This window comes from Lissotriton vulgaris, chromosome 3_2 (genome assembly GCF_964263255.1).
Source record: "Lissotriton vulgaris chromosome 3_2, aLisVul1.2, whole genome shotgun sequence".
NCBI classification, from domain to species: domain Eukaryota; kingdom Metazoa; phylum Chordata; class Amphibia; order Caudata; family Salamandridae; genus Lissotriton; species Lissotriton vulgaris.
The window spans coordinates 319,635,922-319,649,381 of NC_141690.1; positions in this window are offsets into that span (position 1 = coordinate 319,635,922).

The following is a 13,460-nucleotide window of genomic DNA, read 5'->3' on the forward strand; positions in this document are numbered from 1 at the left end:
GTTGAGCATTTGCGGAGTGTGCTCGATGCAGGTCAAACGGCAGCGCTTATTTTACTAGACCTGAGCGCTGCCTTTGACACTGTTTCCCATCGCATCTTGCTACACCGCCTGCAGGACATTGGCATTTGTGGTTCAGCTCTGCAGTGGTTCCGCTCCTTCCTCAGTGATCGCTCCTTCTGCGTTGCCACCCCTCCATTTCAGTCCAAGTACCATCCTTTGGACCTGGGGGTCCCTCAGGGCTCCTCGCTGAGTCCCACGCTTTTCAATCTGTACGTGCAGCCGCTGGCTGAGGTCGTCAGGCAATGGGGCCTAACCATGGTCTCCTATGCTGATGACACTCAGTTGGCGGTTACGATCAGCGGGGATGCCAAGCAGGATGCCCTCAGGTTCCGAAGTGGACTGAGAGAGGTGGCCAGCTGGATGAATAACAACTGTCTCCAGCTGAACGCGACAAAAACAGAGGTGATGATCGTTGGAAGGGAAGCGGACCACTGGGGGGACGAATGGTGGCCTCCGGAGCTGGGATCAGCGCCGGCCCCTGTCCTGGAACTCAGGAATCAGGGAGTATGGCTTGACCACACGCTAAGCTTTGTGACTCACACGAAGAGAGTGGCGGCCTGCTGTTTTGGAGTATTACGCGGGCTAAGACCCCTGCTGCGATTCTTTGATGCTCCTACAAGACAGCTGGTCATTCAAGCAATGATCATCTCGCGGCTGGATTATGCCAGTTCACTCCTTTTAGGAGCGAACCAAGCCGAGATTCTTCGTTTACAGCGAGTCCAGAACGCGGCGGCTAGGGCGGGGGTTGGTCTGCCTCGAACCTGCCCTACCTCTAACACTCTGCGGTCCCTGCACTGGCTCCCGATAAGCAAGCGTATCCAATTCAAGGCTCTTTGCCTGGTTTTTAAAATTCTGAGAGAGTTGGCACCCGGGATACTCAATACACTGATCTCTCCCTATGTTCCTACCCGCTCACTACGATCCCTTGGACAGTCCTTGGTGGTCGTCCCCCGTTTTAGACTTAGTCGGATGGGGGGTCGCTCCTTCCGCGTGAAAGCTGCAACCCTCTGGAATGCGCTCCCCTTGGAAATCCGCCTCTCGAATGACCTAATATCTTTTCGTAGGGCTCTGAAAACCTTCCTGTTTTAAATGTTCCTTGCTTTTAATGTTCTGCTTTTTTTGTTACTGGACTTAGTGTTGTGTTGTGTTTACCTTTCCCTGCGCCAGGACGCTCCTTCGCTGGAGCAGCTGTGCGCATTAAAATGCAAATAACATAACATAACATAACATAACTGACAAATTCGCCTATTACGTTACTTTGACCTTTATTTTTTCAGTGAATGTCTGGTGTTTTTTAACGTAAAGTAATATTTAATCATGGTATGTAAATTCAACCACTTTGGCCCTGTACTGCAGGAAGTTGGCCACAGTGGCTGGCTTTTGCAACCCCTTCCCCATGGCATTTTTCTTACAGGGGAAGGGGGCTGCTTAGTTTTGTTTCCCAAGCCACTTCATGCCCCGGGGACCGCATCCTCAAGGGCTGTGTAATTTGTTAATTGGAGGCGACCCCTCCTCCTTAGCCAATACGTGCCCCGGAGACCCCAAACTTATGCCTTCCTTTTATATTTGTTGGATGACGAAGATTTGCCACAAACGTTGTTATATCAACATGTGCAGTACTGCATGACTCGCACACCATATCTTCAGAATAAAAAAGTCTAATTTGTTTGACATTCACTCTTTACTCTTTATCAACGCATGATAGGGAAGTAAAATTGACTCTTTGTAAAGCTGCAAAGTGCTGTAATTAACTCCAGCCACAGCCCGTGGAGGGAGTTGCGGTGGGGCAGAGAGGTGGGGCGGGGCAGGGTGGGGGGGTGCTAAAAACCGGCATATGGATAATTGGAGGTAAGTAAACAATTTAATAAATAAAACAAATTTCGTAGCGCGCGTTGCATTTATTTTGTGATGTAGGACACGCTACGAAATTTGTTTTATAAATAAATTGTTTACTGACCTGCAATTGTCCCTATGCCGGTTTTTAGCACCCCCGCCCCACCTCTCTGCCCCACCGCAACTCCCTCCACAGGCCACGGCTGATTAACTCACAATACCGGCCACTGAGTTTTCTTTTCTTTTTTGTTTTCCCTCATTAATAATGCACTTTTAATTATGAGGCCTAAACATGGCATAATTCACCCATACAAATTCCTATGAAAACTCGTGATGGCCAAATATACCCACTTTATTCTGGAATCTGACACGATTATTTCTCTTGTCATGTGCTTTTGAGATCTACTTCCATCATATAATTAGGCTGGTGAGCAGGATATTTTCTTTTGCAATTTCTTCAGTTTTTATGGTTTATTTGGATCTTTGGGTTTTCTGCAGTAGCAGTTGCTACATACAAAGGGTGGTGGAGTGAGTGCGGGGAACGCTGGAGGGGGAGCGAGGGGGGAGGGCATGGGGTGTGTGTGTTAGAATATATAAAAACAAACAAACTGACCTGAAGCTGTCGGGCACCTCCTGCATCATGTTGCTCTTCCTCCTCACTTCATGGTCCCAGCAGCTCCTGGGACAGACTCCCATCCAATGCCCGCACTGCTCTTCTGCTAGGAGAGCAGCGCATGGATTTGCCCGAGGGGCTGATAAGACACTACACTCAGGGAAGCTAAGTGCGCATGTGTGTTTTGGTCAGTCTGAGAAGGCCGGCCAAGTCTGAGAAGCCCGGCCAAACACATATGTGCACTTACGGAGTAAATATAGCACTTCTCCTCCCATGCCCCGCCCAGCCCCTCCCTGCACAAGCTGGCTCAGAGCAGGCAAGTGACAAATAAAACGATGCTAGAACATTTTTTTATTTTTCATTTTCTGGCTCTAAGCCAGGCAGTGGGGAGGCACTCCTCCACTATTGTAGAGTAGCCGCCACTGTTTTTTTGTAGAAGTTGTATATGCTGATTCAATCCTAGGTGATAAAAACACCACCCGGACAAACATCTGGCAGCTTTCTTTGTTTCCTTCCTGCTTCATATGTAATCATTTACAGTTAAAAAAAACATACATTGATTCCAAAATTTTTGCTTTGCGGAGTTTCCATCTGCTTGTCTGGATGTTGGTTTACTTCAAAAACAGCCACAAGGGCTCCATTTTATCTGCTACTGTTAAAAAATATCCTAGTGTGTCCTCATTAAGTAGATGTTTGAAGATATTTAACACAACTGCTTCTATCTAGCTATTGAATATAAGCAATACAAACTCTTGAGCGCTGGGGTATATTACATTTATGTAACTGAGAAAATGAAACCACCATGCATCTGAATCTAACTGATATTATAGACACACAGATCACAGCAGAACGAAAATGCAGTTTCCTATAAAAGTTTAGCTCAAAAAGTGGCATAATGAAATGTTTGAGGATGAAAAACTCTACAACTCGTTGTTCACTTGAGCTAACATTTTAACTCAGTTTCAGAATGATTAATTACATTGTAAACAAGAGTTTAGGAACTTATTATGAAACATTAAATATAGCTATCCTCTATTAAGTAGGGTAGGCCAGATGTGCTGGTTTACAATACAGGTTAGATTATTACTCTGGGGAGTTGCATGTGTCAAGCAGCATGATTAAAACATCATATCAATCACAACCAGAGGACATAAATTGGTGAAAAGCCTTTCATCTGATGTGCTTCCACAAAAACTGACACTGGCACACAAGATACTTGCTCGATAGTTCACTCTATGGAAATGGATTTAATCCAAAGATACAACATGTTGTTAGACCTGAACCCAAAAGTATGCGAATAGCAAAGGTGGAATGTATAGGGAATGTTTGAGAGCTTCTTTCATTTTTTGTTTATTGAATTTTATCAAACCTTTTGAAAAAACAATTTTAACTGGACTGTTACATATGAAACATAAGTTATAATTTGTTTTCCATTATTCTTACATATTTTAACATTTTAACATGTAATTTCTCCTCTCCACCCATCCATATGTGTTAAGAGTAATACCACTCAGGGCCAAAAAGCTTTGGTATGAAGTTTGCATAGATGTATCATATCCATGGTATCTGTTTATTATTTGTAAAAGCATAACTCACATAGTTCTGAAATGAACATTTTTTATATCGGTGTCTAGCAAATATGCAATGTTCATGGGGGCTAGTGCATACATTATTGTGGTGGGGATGTATATCAGTCTGCCAATACCCACGTGTAGTAGACCACACTCCCAGGTCCCCATAGTAATTCACTCTGCACTCAGTAATATCATGTCGTAGTGAGACCCGAGTGGTCCACTCCAATTTTATTTAAAACCTCTGGCTACACCTAGCCAGAGGATGAGGTGCATATACATCCAGGTGGTCCACAGGATGAAGAACATATAAACTGCTATATCTCTCCCCAACTTGGTCTTGAAAGTCAGAGTTAATTTGACTGGCTGGGCTGAGGATTGGGTTAAAGGTTGTACTGGTGAGGATACCTGTGAGTTTGTAGATCACAGTTGGGAGAACAGGCTTGTGTGTCATCCAGCTGACTCTCTGCATGGCTCAAAAGGTCCAATCCACATTGCCTATTGTGTTGTCCTCTCTGTACTCAAACCAGTCAGTGTTCTCTTCATTGTCACATTTAGGGGGATGCTGGGGTGAGTTTTCAACCCCTTTGAACCATGATATGTTCCTTCAGACCACTTCTTGTCCTTTGCTGGCCATGGTTCTGTCACTTCTGATAATGATCCAGATCTTCCAGATCCCAGGGTCAAATGGTGTCCTAAACTTCCACCCAAGCTTGTGGTCCTTGATGACTACGTGGTCACTGGGTAGGAGTGATTGGATTCCTGCTTGCCGGGTCTGGCTGGTGAGGGCGTTGCATTGCACGCGATGTGCTTGGGTCCCTTGAACGTTGTGAGGTGGTGGTGTCCACCTTGAACATATGGGAATCATATTGATGAGGTCCGTTGAACATTAGAGTCCATGTTGCTTGCTCCACAGTGGAAATTTAAAGTGATTTGGTCATTGTGCGCCTTACCCTTTTGACCTCGCCGTTAGCTTGTGACCATTGGGAAGAGATGCGATGGCGATGTTTTTCAAGTCGGTTGAGGAAATCCCCAAAATGTTGCGCCATGAAAGGGTAGTCGATTGTCACTTTTAATCTTGGTTGGTAGACGAAAAATGACAACAAACACCTTCCCAGAACTGGGGTGATGGAGAAAAAAGCAGGTGAGCCAATTACCTTCACACTTAGATACTTTGTGTAAGTGTCCACTATCACCAACGTAGTACGCCCAACCCGGAAAATTCTGAAATTCATACTTAGTTTTGACTAAGGGGTTACACAGGGCACTTCGGTGATAATCAGTGCCAGTCTCTCCAGTGCTCCTGTTAATTGGCACACTGGGCATCTGAAAAAAATGCCTTTAGCCATCCTTTCTAACCCAGGGAAACATACATTCTCCTGCATCCCTGTTTTCATCCACCTTGGTGCCCTTCGTGAGCTTGGGGCTTGACATGGTGCCTCTGTGTTTGCAGAACTATCTTGCGGGAAGAGGGAGAGATATGGTGCAGTGCCCAGAATGGCTGACTCCGGAGCGGGGGGTTCACAGTTTGATCCCCGGCATTGGCACAGCTCACCACCATGTTTTTCTCCCCGACGGCCCCCGGCGTCTTGAGACGCTTAAAGGGATTAGTTCACTCTTTTCAAATACAGGATGACATTGGATTGGACCCCCATAGGAGGATTTTGTCTGGAGTAGGTCTGAATTCATCCCGCACCCTCCACATCTTTGTCAGGTTCACTATCTGTTTGCCGGGCCATTCACTGGTGTCCCAAAGTAAGTTTAACCAAGTACCTCCTTAAACAGCTGCTCACACCTTAACAATGACAGGTCCTGTGTCAGTGGCTTCTTTGATGTCTTTCAGCTGTAGAGATTGGGGCAGGTAGCGTCTGAGACCATCCTGACATAGTCTTCCACTCTATCTTGGCCATCTTGAGTGTCGTGAGGCTCAGGGTGGTGAGATAAGAAATCGGCAGGGTTCTCCACCCATGGACGGTAGACGACTTCCATCCAGTAGTGTTGTAGTTGGTTGGCCCACCTCTCATTCCGGGGAAGTGGTTAAGGAGCTGACCCTCAGGATAAGGGGATGAGGAGCTGATGATCCGTGATGACCTTGAAGGGTTGGCCACTAATGTACAGGTAGAAATGCACTCAGGCCCCTTGGATTGCAATGGCTTCTCACTCGATTTGTGCATAGCGTCTCTCCATCATGGTCAACGCCTTGCTGGCAAACACCAACACGACCCATCGACCTGCTTCCTGCTTCTGCCCCAATGTGCACCATATTGGGGGCTGGTGTTGAGTAACAGATCAGTATGCTTGTCAGGTTCAAAGTAGAAATATAAATCCCATTGGATATAATTGGATTTATGTTTCAGCAGACGGGACATTTGTCATTGTTGTAACAGAGTAACCTGTTTGCCGAGATATAAATCACGCCCTAGGTAATTTTTGCTTCACCATACCTTACTATACCAACCACTTCACACAAATGGCCTTTGGCCAAACGTGGCATTGAGTACAGGGCCCGGACCAAGATAAGATCCTGTGCCCACGCCCACTCCTGTGGTTTGCCAAACTGCCAAAACCCCACCACACACAGCCTTTAGCCATGCACATCGTGGTGTTGGGTGAAGGGCCTGGTCCACGGCCCCAATTTTTTCTGTAGTTCCGCCACAAAATCACAGAAGGTCACACTAATTGACTCCATGGATCTGCAGCACAACAAAATAAACATTATTTTTTTATGTGGTCTTCTTGGAAGGGGTCACTACACCCAGCGTTCTTGGTACCCCTATCCTGACCCCTTTGCTTTTTTTAAATTCTATTTTATATAACACAGGTTCACATCACCTAAAAGGGTGGACCCTGCTTTTTCTGCAGGTAGAGGCATGGTTTGAACTTGCAGCACTGCGGATCTCAACAGCATGAAATATGCAAACATGTTGAAACTTAATATCTCAAAAACGAGTGTATGGATTTAAACAAACAACACAGTTTCAGGGAACAGATCTAGCTTTCTGCCTGACTGAGTTTAACTCTGTCAAATCTTTTGTTTCTGAATCCTATGGAAAGTTGCATTTTGGGTTCCCCCCTATTTTTCTCAGCCCCCACTTGATGGATCACCCAGAAACTTTTCAGGAAGAAGCTGAGGTGAATGAGACTTTTTGGGAAAGTTTTGTGACGATCTGTGAAATAGTGCAACTTTATTATCAAACCAAATAATCAATTTCCTATGGAAACTTGATTCTAACTATAACCACTCATACACATATATTCGCTGGAAAAAAAGCAAAGGTTAAAGTAACATTATGGTTTGGTGAATTAGTCAGTGATAACATTCATGTTTTGTACCAAAATAAACACAGAAATTCAACAGTTCAAGTTAGCAGAGCTAACTATAACTATTTTTGTCCACCCTAAGCGTGGAAGGGTATTCTCAGATGTGAGACCCTTGCTCATTGCACCATCAGGATTCAAGCAAACCGGGCCGAAGACGGCTGTAATGCCAGAAACCGGTCCCCGGGAGCTTGTTTCCTTCCCAGTGTAAGAATTGGCTTTTGTAGTTTGGTTTGCCCTGTTCCCATCATGCACTGGGACAGGAACAGACTAATTTGCATACAGCCAGGTTCGGAAACTGGGATGGTGCAGTGAGCTAAAAAAACGGTGTTGGATCTAGCCCTGATCTCTTGACTGGGTGAGAGCTTTCTGCTTAATTCAGAGACTCTGTCCCTCACCACCCCTTGTTGTAACTATAACTTGAACTCCACCATGCACTGCTTATGACATCATAAATGAGATCACTCATGACACTATGACATCATTTATGGTATCACTTTTGACATCTCACATGACATAATTGATGACATCACTGGAGATATCATTCAAGCTTATTTTGTACACATTGCTCTTTAAACGAGTCTAACATTAGAGCTGTGAATGTAAGTGCAACATAGCTTTACTGCCATCACACATACAACTTCCATAGGTAAAGCGAGCTTGTGTGATCCTATACCATACACTTCATGGGTAGCTGAGTTGATGTTGACTAAGAAACTCAGTGTTCAATTTGCGTACATCTGTTCAGTGAAAACCATGTTCCTCCATAAACTCAAGCCCTTTCACATAGCTGATGCCCTACTACGGACACTTTTTACTCATATCAAACCAATGACGGTCACTGAATCTACATTACGAAATTAAATGGATATGAGTAGAAAAGTGGGTACAGGTAACAGTGTTTACTCAATAGAGACAGTGTAACCTGAACCAAACTGTTTCAAGAGAGTGAAGCTCTACATCACAGAGTATTAAAAAGCATCCACTAAGCACAGTGAACACTCTGTTCAAAAGATGTCCAAAGAGTGACTATTCACTTAAAATAACCAATGTCTGAATGTGCTGAAGATCATATTACCTACAGTCTTCATATTCTGGTGAAACCTTTACAAGTAAACCATCATCTGAAGCAAAACAAGCATGTGTACATAGGTTAGTACTTGGTGCACACAGTCTTCTGTGATAAATAGCAATTATCATGCTGAGAAGATTCAGTCTAATAACTCATGGCTGCTTACAATATTTAGTATGTAGTATGTGGAATCTTTGCCTGCTCAAAACGTCTACTGCTGTACCAAAAGACTTGTAAGGAACATAATGAACACAAGTCAGCTGAGTAGCTCTTCAATGCAAAGATGTATAACATGTTCAATACCTCTACGCTCCTATGATCCATTAGGAGCACATGTATTTTGTAAACACTTATACCAAATAGCTGGACAAAGGCTGCACAAAATTAGTTAGAAACATAATATGATAGTTACTCGCCACTATGTAAAATATAAAACAAACTAAAATGCTCATTGGATGGCGTCATCAGTGATGTCATCAATTATCTCATTTGAGTTGTCATCTGTGATGTCATGAATGATGTCATGAAGTAATTCATGAGTGATGTCATGTGATAGAGCTCCATGTTGTTTGGAAATAATTGAATAATTGTAGTGGTGCATCATAACCGCCCGTAGTCAGCACCTGCATATATTTAGAGGACCGTAATAATGTTTGGTTTTAGAAATGTAGGACTAATTGAGAGTTGTAGCATATAGAATCATGCTCATGTCATTTGTTGATTAATGTAGTGCTTAACCGAGAGAAATAATATTTTAAGTAATTTAGGATTAATTGCTCTGTGTATGTAATGTGCCCCGAGATTAAACGTGCCATATTAAAGTTGCACGTGTAGGTTGCATAATCAGAAATATAATGTTTTAACATGAGAGCAATGTTCGTTAACATAGAGAGTAATGTTAGGATTTATTAATGAAATGTTTATGAGGTTGTATTTGAAATGCATTCAAGAGAATAAAGGCATGAGAAAAGAAATGCTAGCAGAGGCCTAATTGTGCTTTTCTTAGCATGACTAGAAATATTGGGATGGGAAATATACCTTGAGAAGAGCTTATGTTTGCAGTTGAATTTTGAATTGTAACTTAGAGCGTGCAGAGGGATTAGTTCTCATGCATTTCTTTTGCAGGTGCAAGGCCATGTAGCTCGTTAGCTAGAATGAGTATTGTTTAGAATTTAGATTGGTAGGAGTGGAAATAAAGGAAATGTGCTGGCAGGTGCATTTGAAACATTTGGCGGAGAAGGTGACTGGGATCCAAGGACACAGCAACGGTTTTTGGAAGAAGATGAGTCAGTCCAGAGTTAGCTCGGTCTTAGTGAGGCTAGAGTGGGGTTTAGACTGGGTCCTGTCCAATTCAGTCCAATTGGATGTGCAGTTAGACATGGGTTTTAGTTTGGACTAGTTAGGAGAAACTAAGCAGCATCTTAGAACGAGCTCGGTAGTTTAGGCTACTTACCTGGAAAAAGTGAATGTGCTTCTTAAAGAGCCTTCACTGCTGACACCTTTTTCTCTTGCTTGGGAGGTATGTAAAGTTGGGATGTCACTTTAGAATCAGTGTAGGGACAGACTCAACTTTTTCTTTCCATTGGAACAGATGCAGTCGAGAGTTCCACTGGGTAAAGTGATTGCATGTCTAATGCGTCTTGAATTAACCTTGCTTTTTATTTTGAGGTGCTTGTATGTCCAGTTATTTTTGGCTTTGTAATACATTTTTCAACTTTCCTCGGAGTCAGTATCAGTAGTCCTTTAGATTAAAAGTATTGATTTGGTAATCTGTCAAATGAGTATTACATTTAAGAACTTCCTTCACATTTCCAAGTTGACTAAAGAGATCTGTCGACCTGGGGATTTCTTCTGAGTGGTAAGTTAAAAATCTAAGTGGGAATCCCAGCATCACCAGTTGGTAGGAGAGGATGGTTAGTCTCTGGAAGTGAGGGAGCCATAGGTTAGGATAAGAGTTTCCCCAAGGTCCATAGAATTCAGGTGATGACTTTTCAGTGGATTACCTAGGAAGACAGCGTTTTCATGGAAAGTGACTGAGAGTGATTGCGTGGCAGAAAGCAGCAGTTCGTGGGAGAGTGAGTATGAATAGGATTTTGTGTTGTTAGATTGCGGGTTTATGTTGTGATGTTTGTGATGTTCATGTTGTGATGTCTTGCGGTGTTGGAATGCCTGTTGTATAAAAGGAGATCAGGCTGTGAGAGCGCGCAGCCCGGGAAAATCTTAGGCTCAAGGAGTAGCTTAAGTGGGTCAGGTGTACCGCACACCCAAAACACAATTGTCGACCATTGTAAAGGGGATCGTGAGGTACCATTGATCGCCCGCTGGACCAAGATAGGGGGAATGAATGTGTGAGTATGAGAGTAACTAACACGCTGGTCGTGGGTTACTGAGTGTTTGTAACCTATCAGTTGAGGTGATTGTCCGGTCTTTTCGTGGAAAGACAGTTGCCAGTTTTGGTAGACAATTACACAGCTGTGGACGTACAGTCAAATTGTGGACCTAAAGTCAGGGTAGTGATTGCTTGGTCTTAAGTGATAATTTCAGTGTATGCATGGGACGTATGCATGAGTTAGAAGCGAAGTGAAAAGGAGGGGAACCGCTGCGAGTAGGGGAAAAGTGACATCAAAAGGTGCCGCGCTGTGATAGCATGGTTGGTGTAAAGCCGCGCTGAGATTGGTGGATTGTCGTCAGGAAGTAAACAAGCGCTGCGAACAGAGAAACACTGGTTTCATCATGAAGTGTTTTAAAGTTTTGTGAAATTTGTTCAAAAATAAAGAAGAGAAATTAGAGCCCCGGAGGGGGTGGGGGGGAAGAGGCTCTCCCAGAGGACACCCCAGCTCATTACATGGCTACGAGTGTGGGTTTGCACACTATATAGTGGCTCGAGAACTGGTGCAAAATGACTGACGTAAATGAGGAATTGACCTTTCCCAGATATGGAACTTTTAGATTAGAGGTGTTGTATCAATTGAAATCGATTATGGCTCCTTCCCGACCTTTGCCTATACCAACACAGTTTGAGGCACTGAATTACGGATTAGGGTGACACACAAGAGAAACAGGGACAGGAGACAGGAGTGGGTGAAGAGGTCACTCAGGGCGTTTCAGGATGTGAGGTGGGACGCACTAGTAAAGCGATGGAGAGTACAGATGATTGAGGGGGATAAGTTGTATCCATTGTTGCTCAAGTCAGGAGATGCGCAGAAAAAGAAAGTTGAGGATGAAGACAGTGATACTGATGATAGCTTGTTAGAAAGGATGTTATCTGAGAGACCACCTCCGTACAATCCGGAGTCAGAGGGGGATAGATCAGCTCCGTTGGAAGGAGCTAGGGAACCACAAGCTCCACCCAGTTCTGAAGTGGTGGGAAAACTCTCAATGGGGAAACTGCAGAATGCAGAAAGTGTCACTTTTCAGAGGTTACCGGATGCTCTTAGGGTGCTGGTTACTATTGGTCCCATAGTATCAGTGTACAACCCAGAGCAGGTGAGAAATGGAAGTCCATCACAGATAGGGATGGAAGGAAGTCCTGGTTTAGGAGGGAACAGTGTAGTGAATGAGCTGGTTATCAAAAGATAAAGAGGGAGCTACCCTTTTGACAGGAAAAGGATTGGGTCAACAATCTTATAAAAACAAAACTCCTTCCTCCTGAGTTTATGTTGTCACAGTTTGTTCCTAAGACAGTTTATTGTTTAATAAATACGATGTACATGTAGATTTGGGTAACAATGCCCAAACAGCATTTTTTAAACATTGACGTTTTTTTAAAAATAGCTGACTAACAGCAAAAACGAATGTGCATAAGTTTGTTTTTATGTAAAAATGTGTAATTATTATTTTTAAACTTTTCGAATAAATGAATGAAACTTTTATATTTTTGTGTAAGTATTGTTTTCATGATACTCTTGGGTCCAACACAAACTAAGTTGTAAATTGTAAATTTCATAACCTACGCAATATTGTAATCTTTCCCATAGATGTAAACGTCCCGCATGGGAATCTAACATCAACAACCATTTGCCAAACTCAGGAGAAGGAGTTTTGTTTTTATAAGGTGAAAGAGCTGGTTCCATCACCAAGGTCTGTGGAGTCGAGCACACCGTTGTCAGCTACGGATGATTCATCAAGGGGGCCGATGGACCTGAGGGGACCAAAACCAAATGATCGGTCAAGAGAGGACTGGGATCATGGGAGTGCAGAGTGAAGAGTAGCTTTAAGGGACACCTTTGAAGTGAACAGGTGCACAGAGCAGGACAGTGACTGCAGAGAGTAGAGCATCTAATCGAGGCATCCTTAGAACAGCAATAAGGGCTAAGAGGTTAGATGTGATGCAATTTAAAACAGAAGTGGACGAGATTGTTGAAGGGCACCTGCCTATAGAGAGAGTAGAACTCTGTGAGTCAGATGAGTTGCTGTTTGTAGCAAAGGATGTGACTCGTAAAGCAAGGTTGGCACATGAGAAATTAGCTGAATTGGCAAACAAATACGATGTGGATCTGTCTAAGATGAAAATGTTGCAGGGTGGTCACCAGTTATAGTATGCTGATCAGGATTTGGATGAAAAGAGAGTAATTGGACTAAAGACCCACATTAGAGAACTAACTATAGGGATACAAGCATGGAGTAGGCTTGGCAAGTGGGAAGAAAGATGGTCCAAGAAAAAGAGTGTTAAGAGAAATGCAGGAGAACCGCCTCCTCCGGGAGGGGAATATCAGGAAATGGGAACTACCCTTTACGAGAGGTAGCTAGTTGAGGGTATGTGCCTTGGACTAGAGGAGATTTGGCAGCATTCACAAATGTCTTCCCAAAATTGAGAGAGAGTCCAGCTGAATGGCACAAGCAAGTTGAGAGGTTTGTCAAGATTTTGAAGGTGTTGTGGATTGATCTGAATACCCTGTTTGACATTATAGTTCCAAGTGATTTGTGGGTAACTTGTAAGGTTGCCGTTGAATGGCTCACATCTGAACCAGAGAGGGATGCTCTCACGAATGAC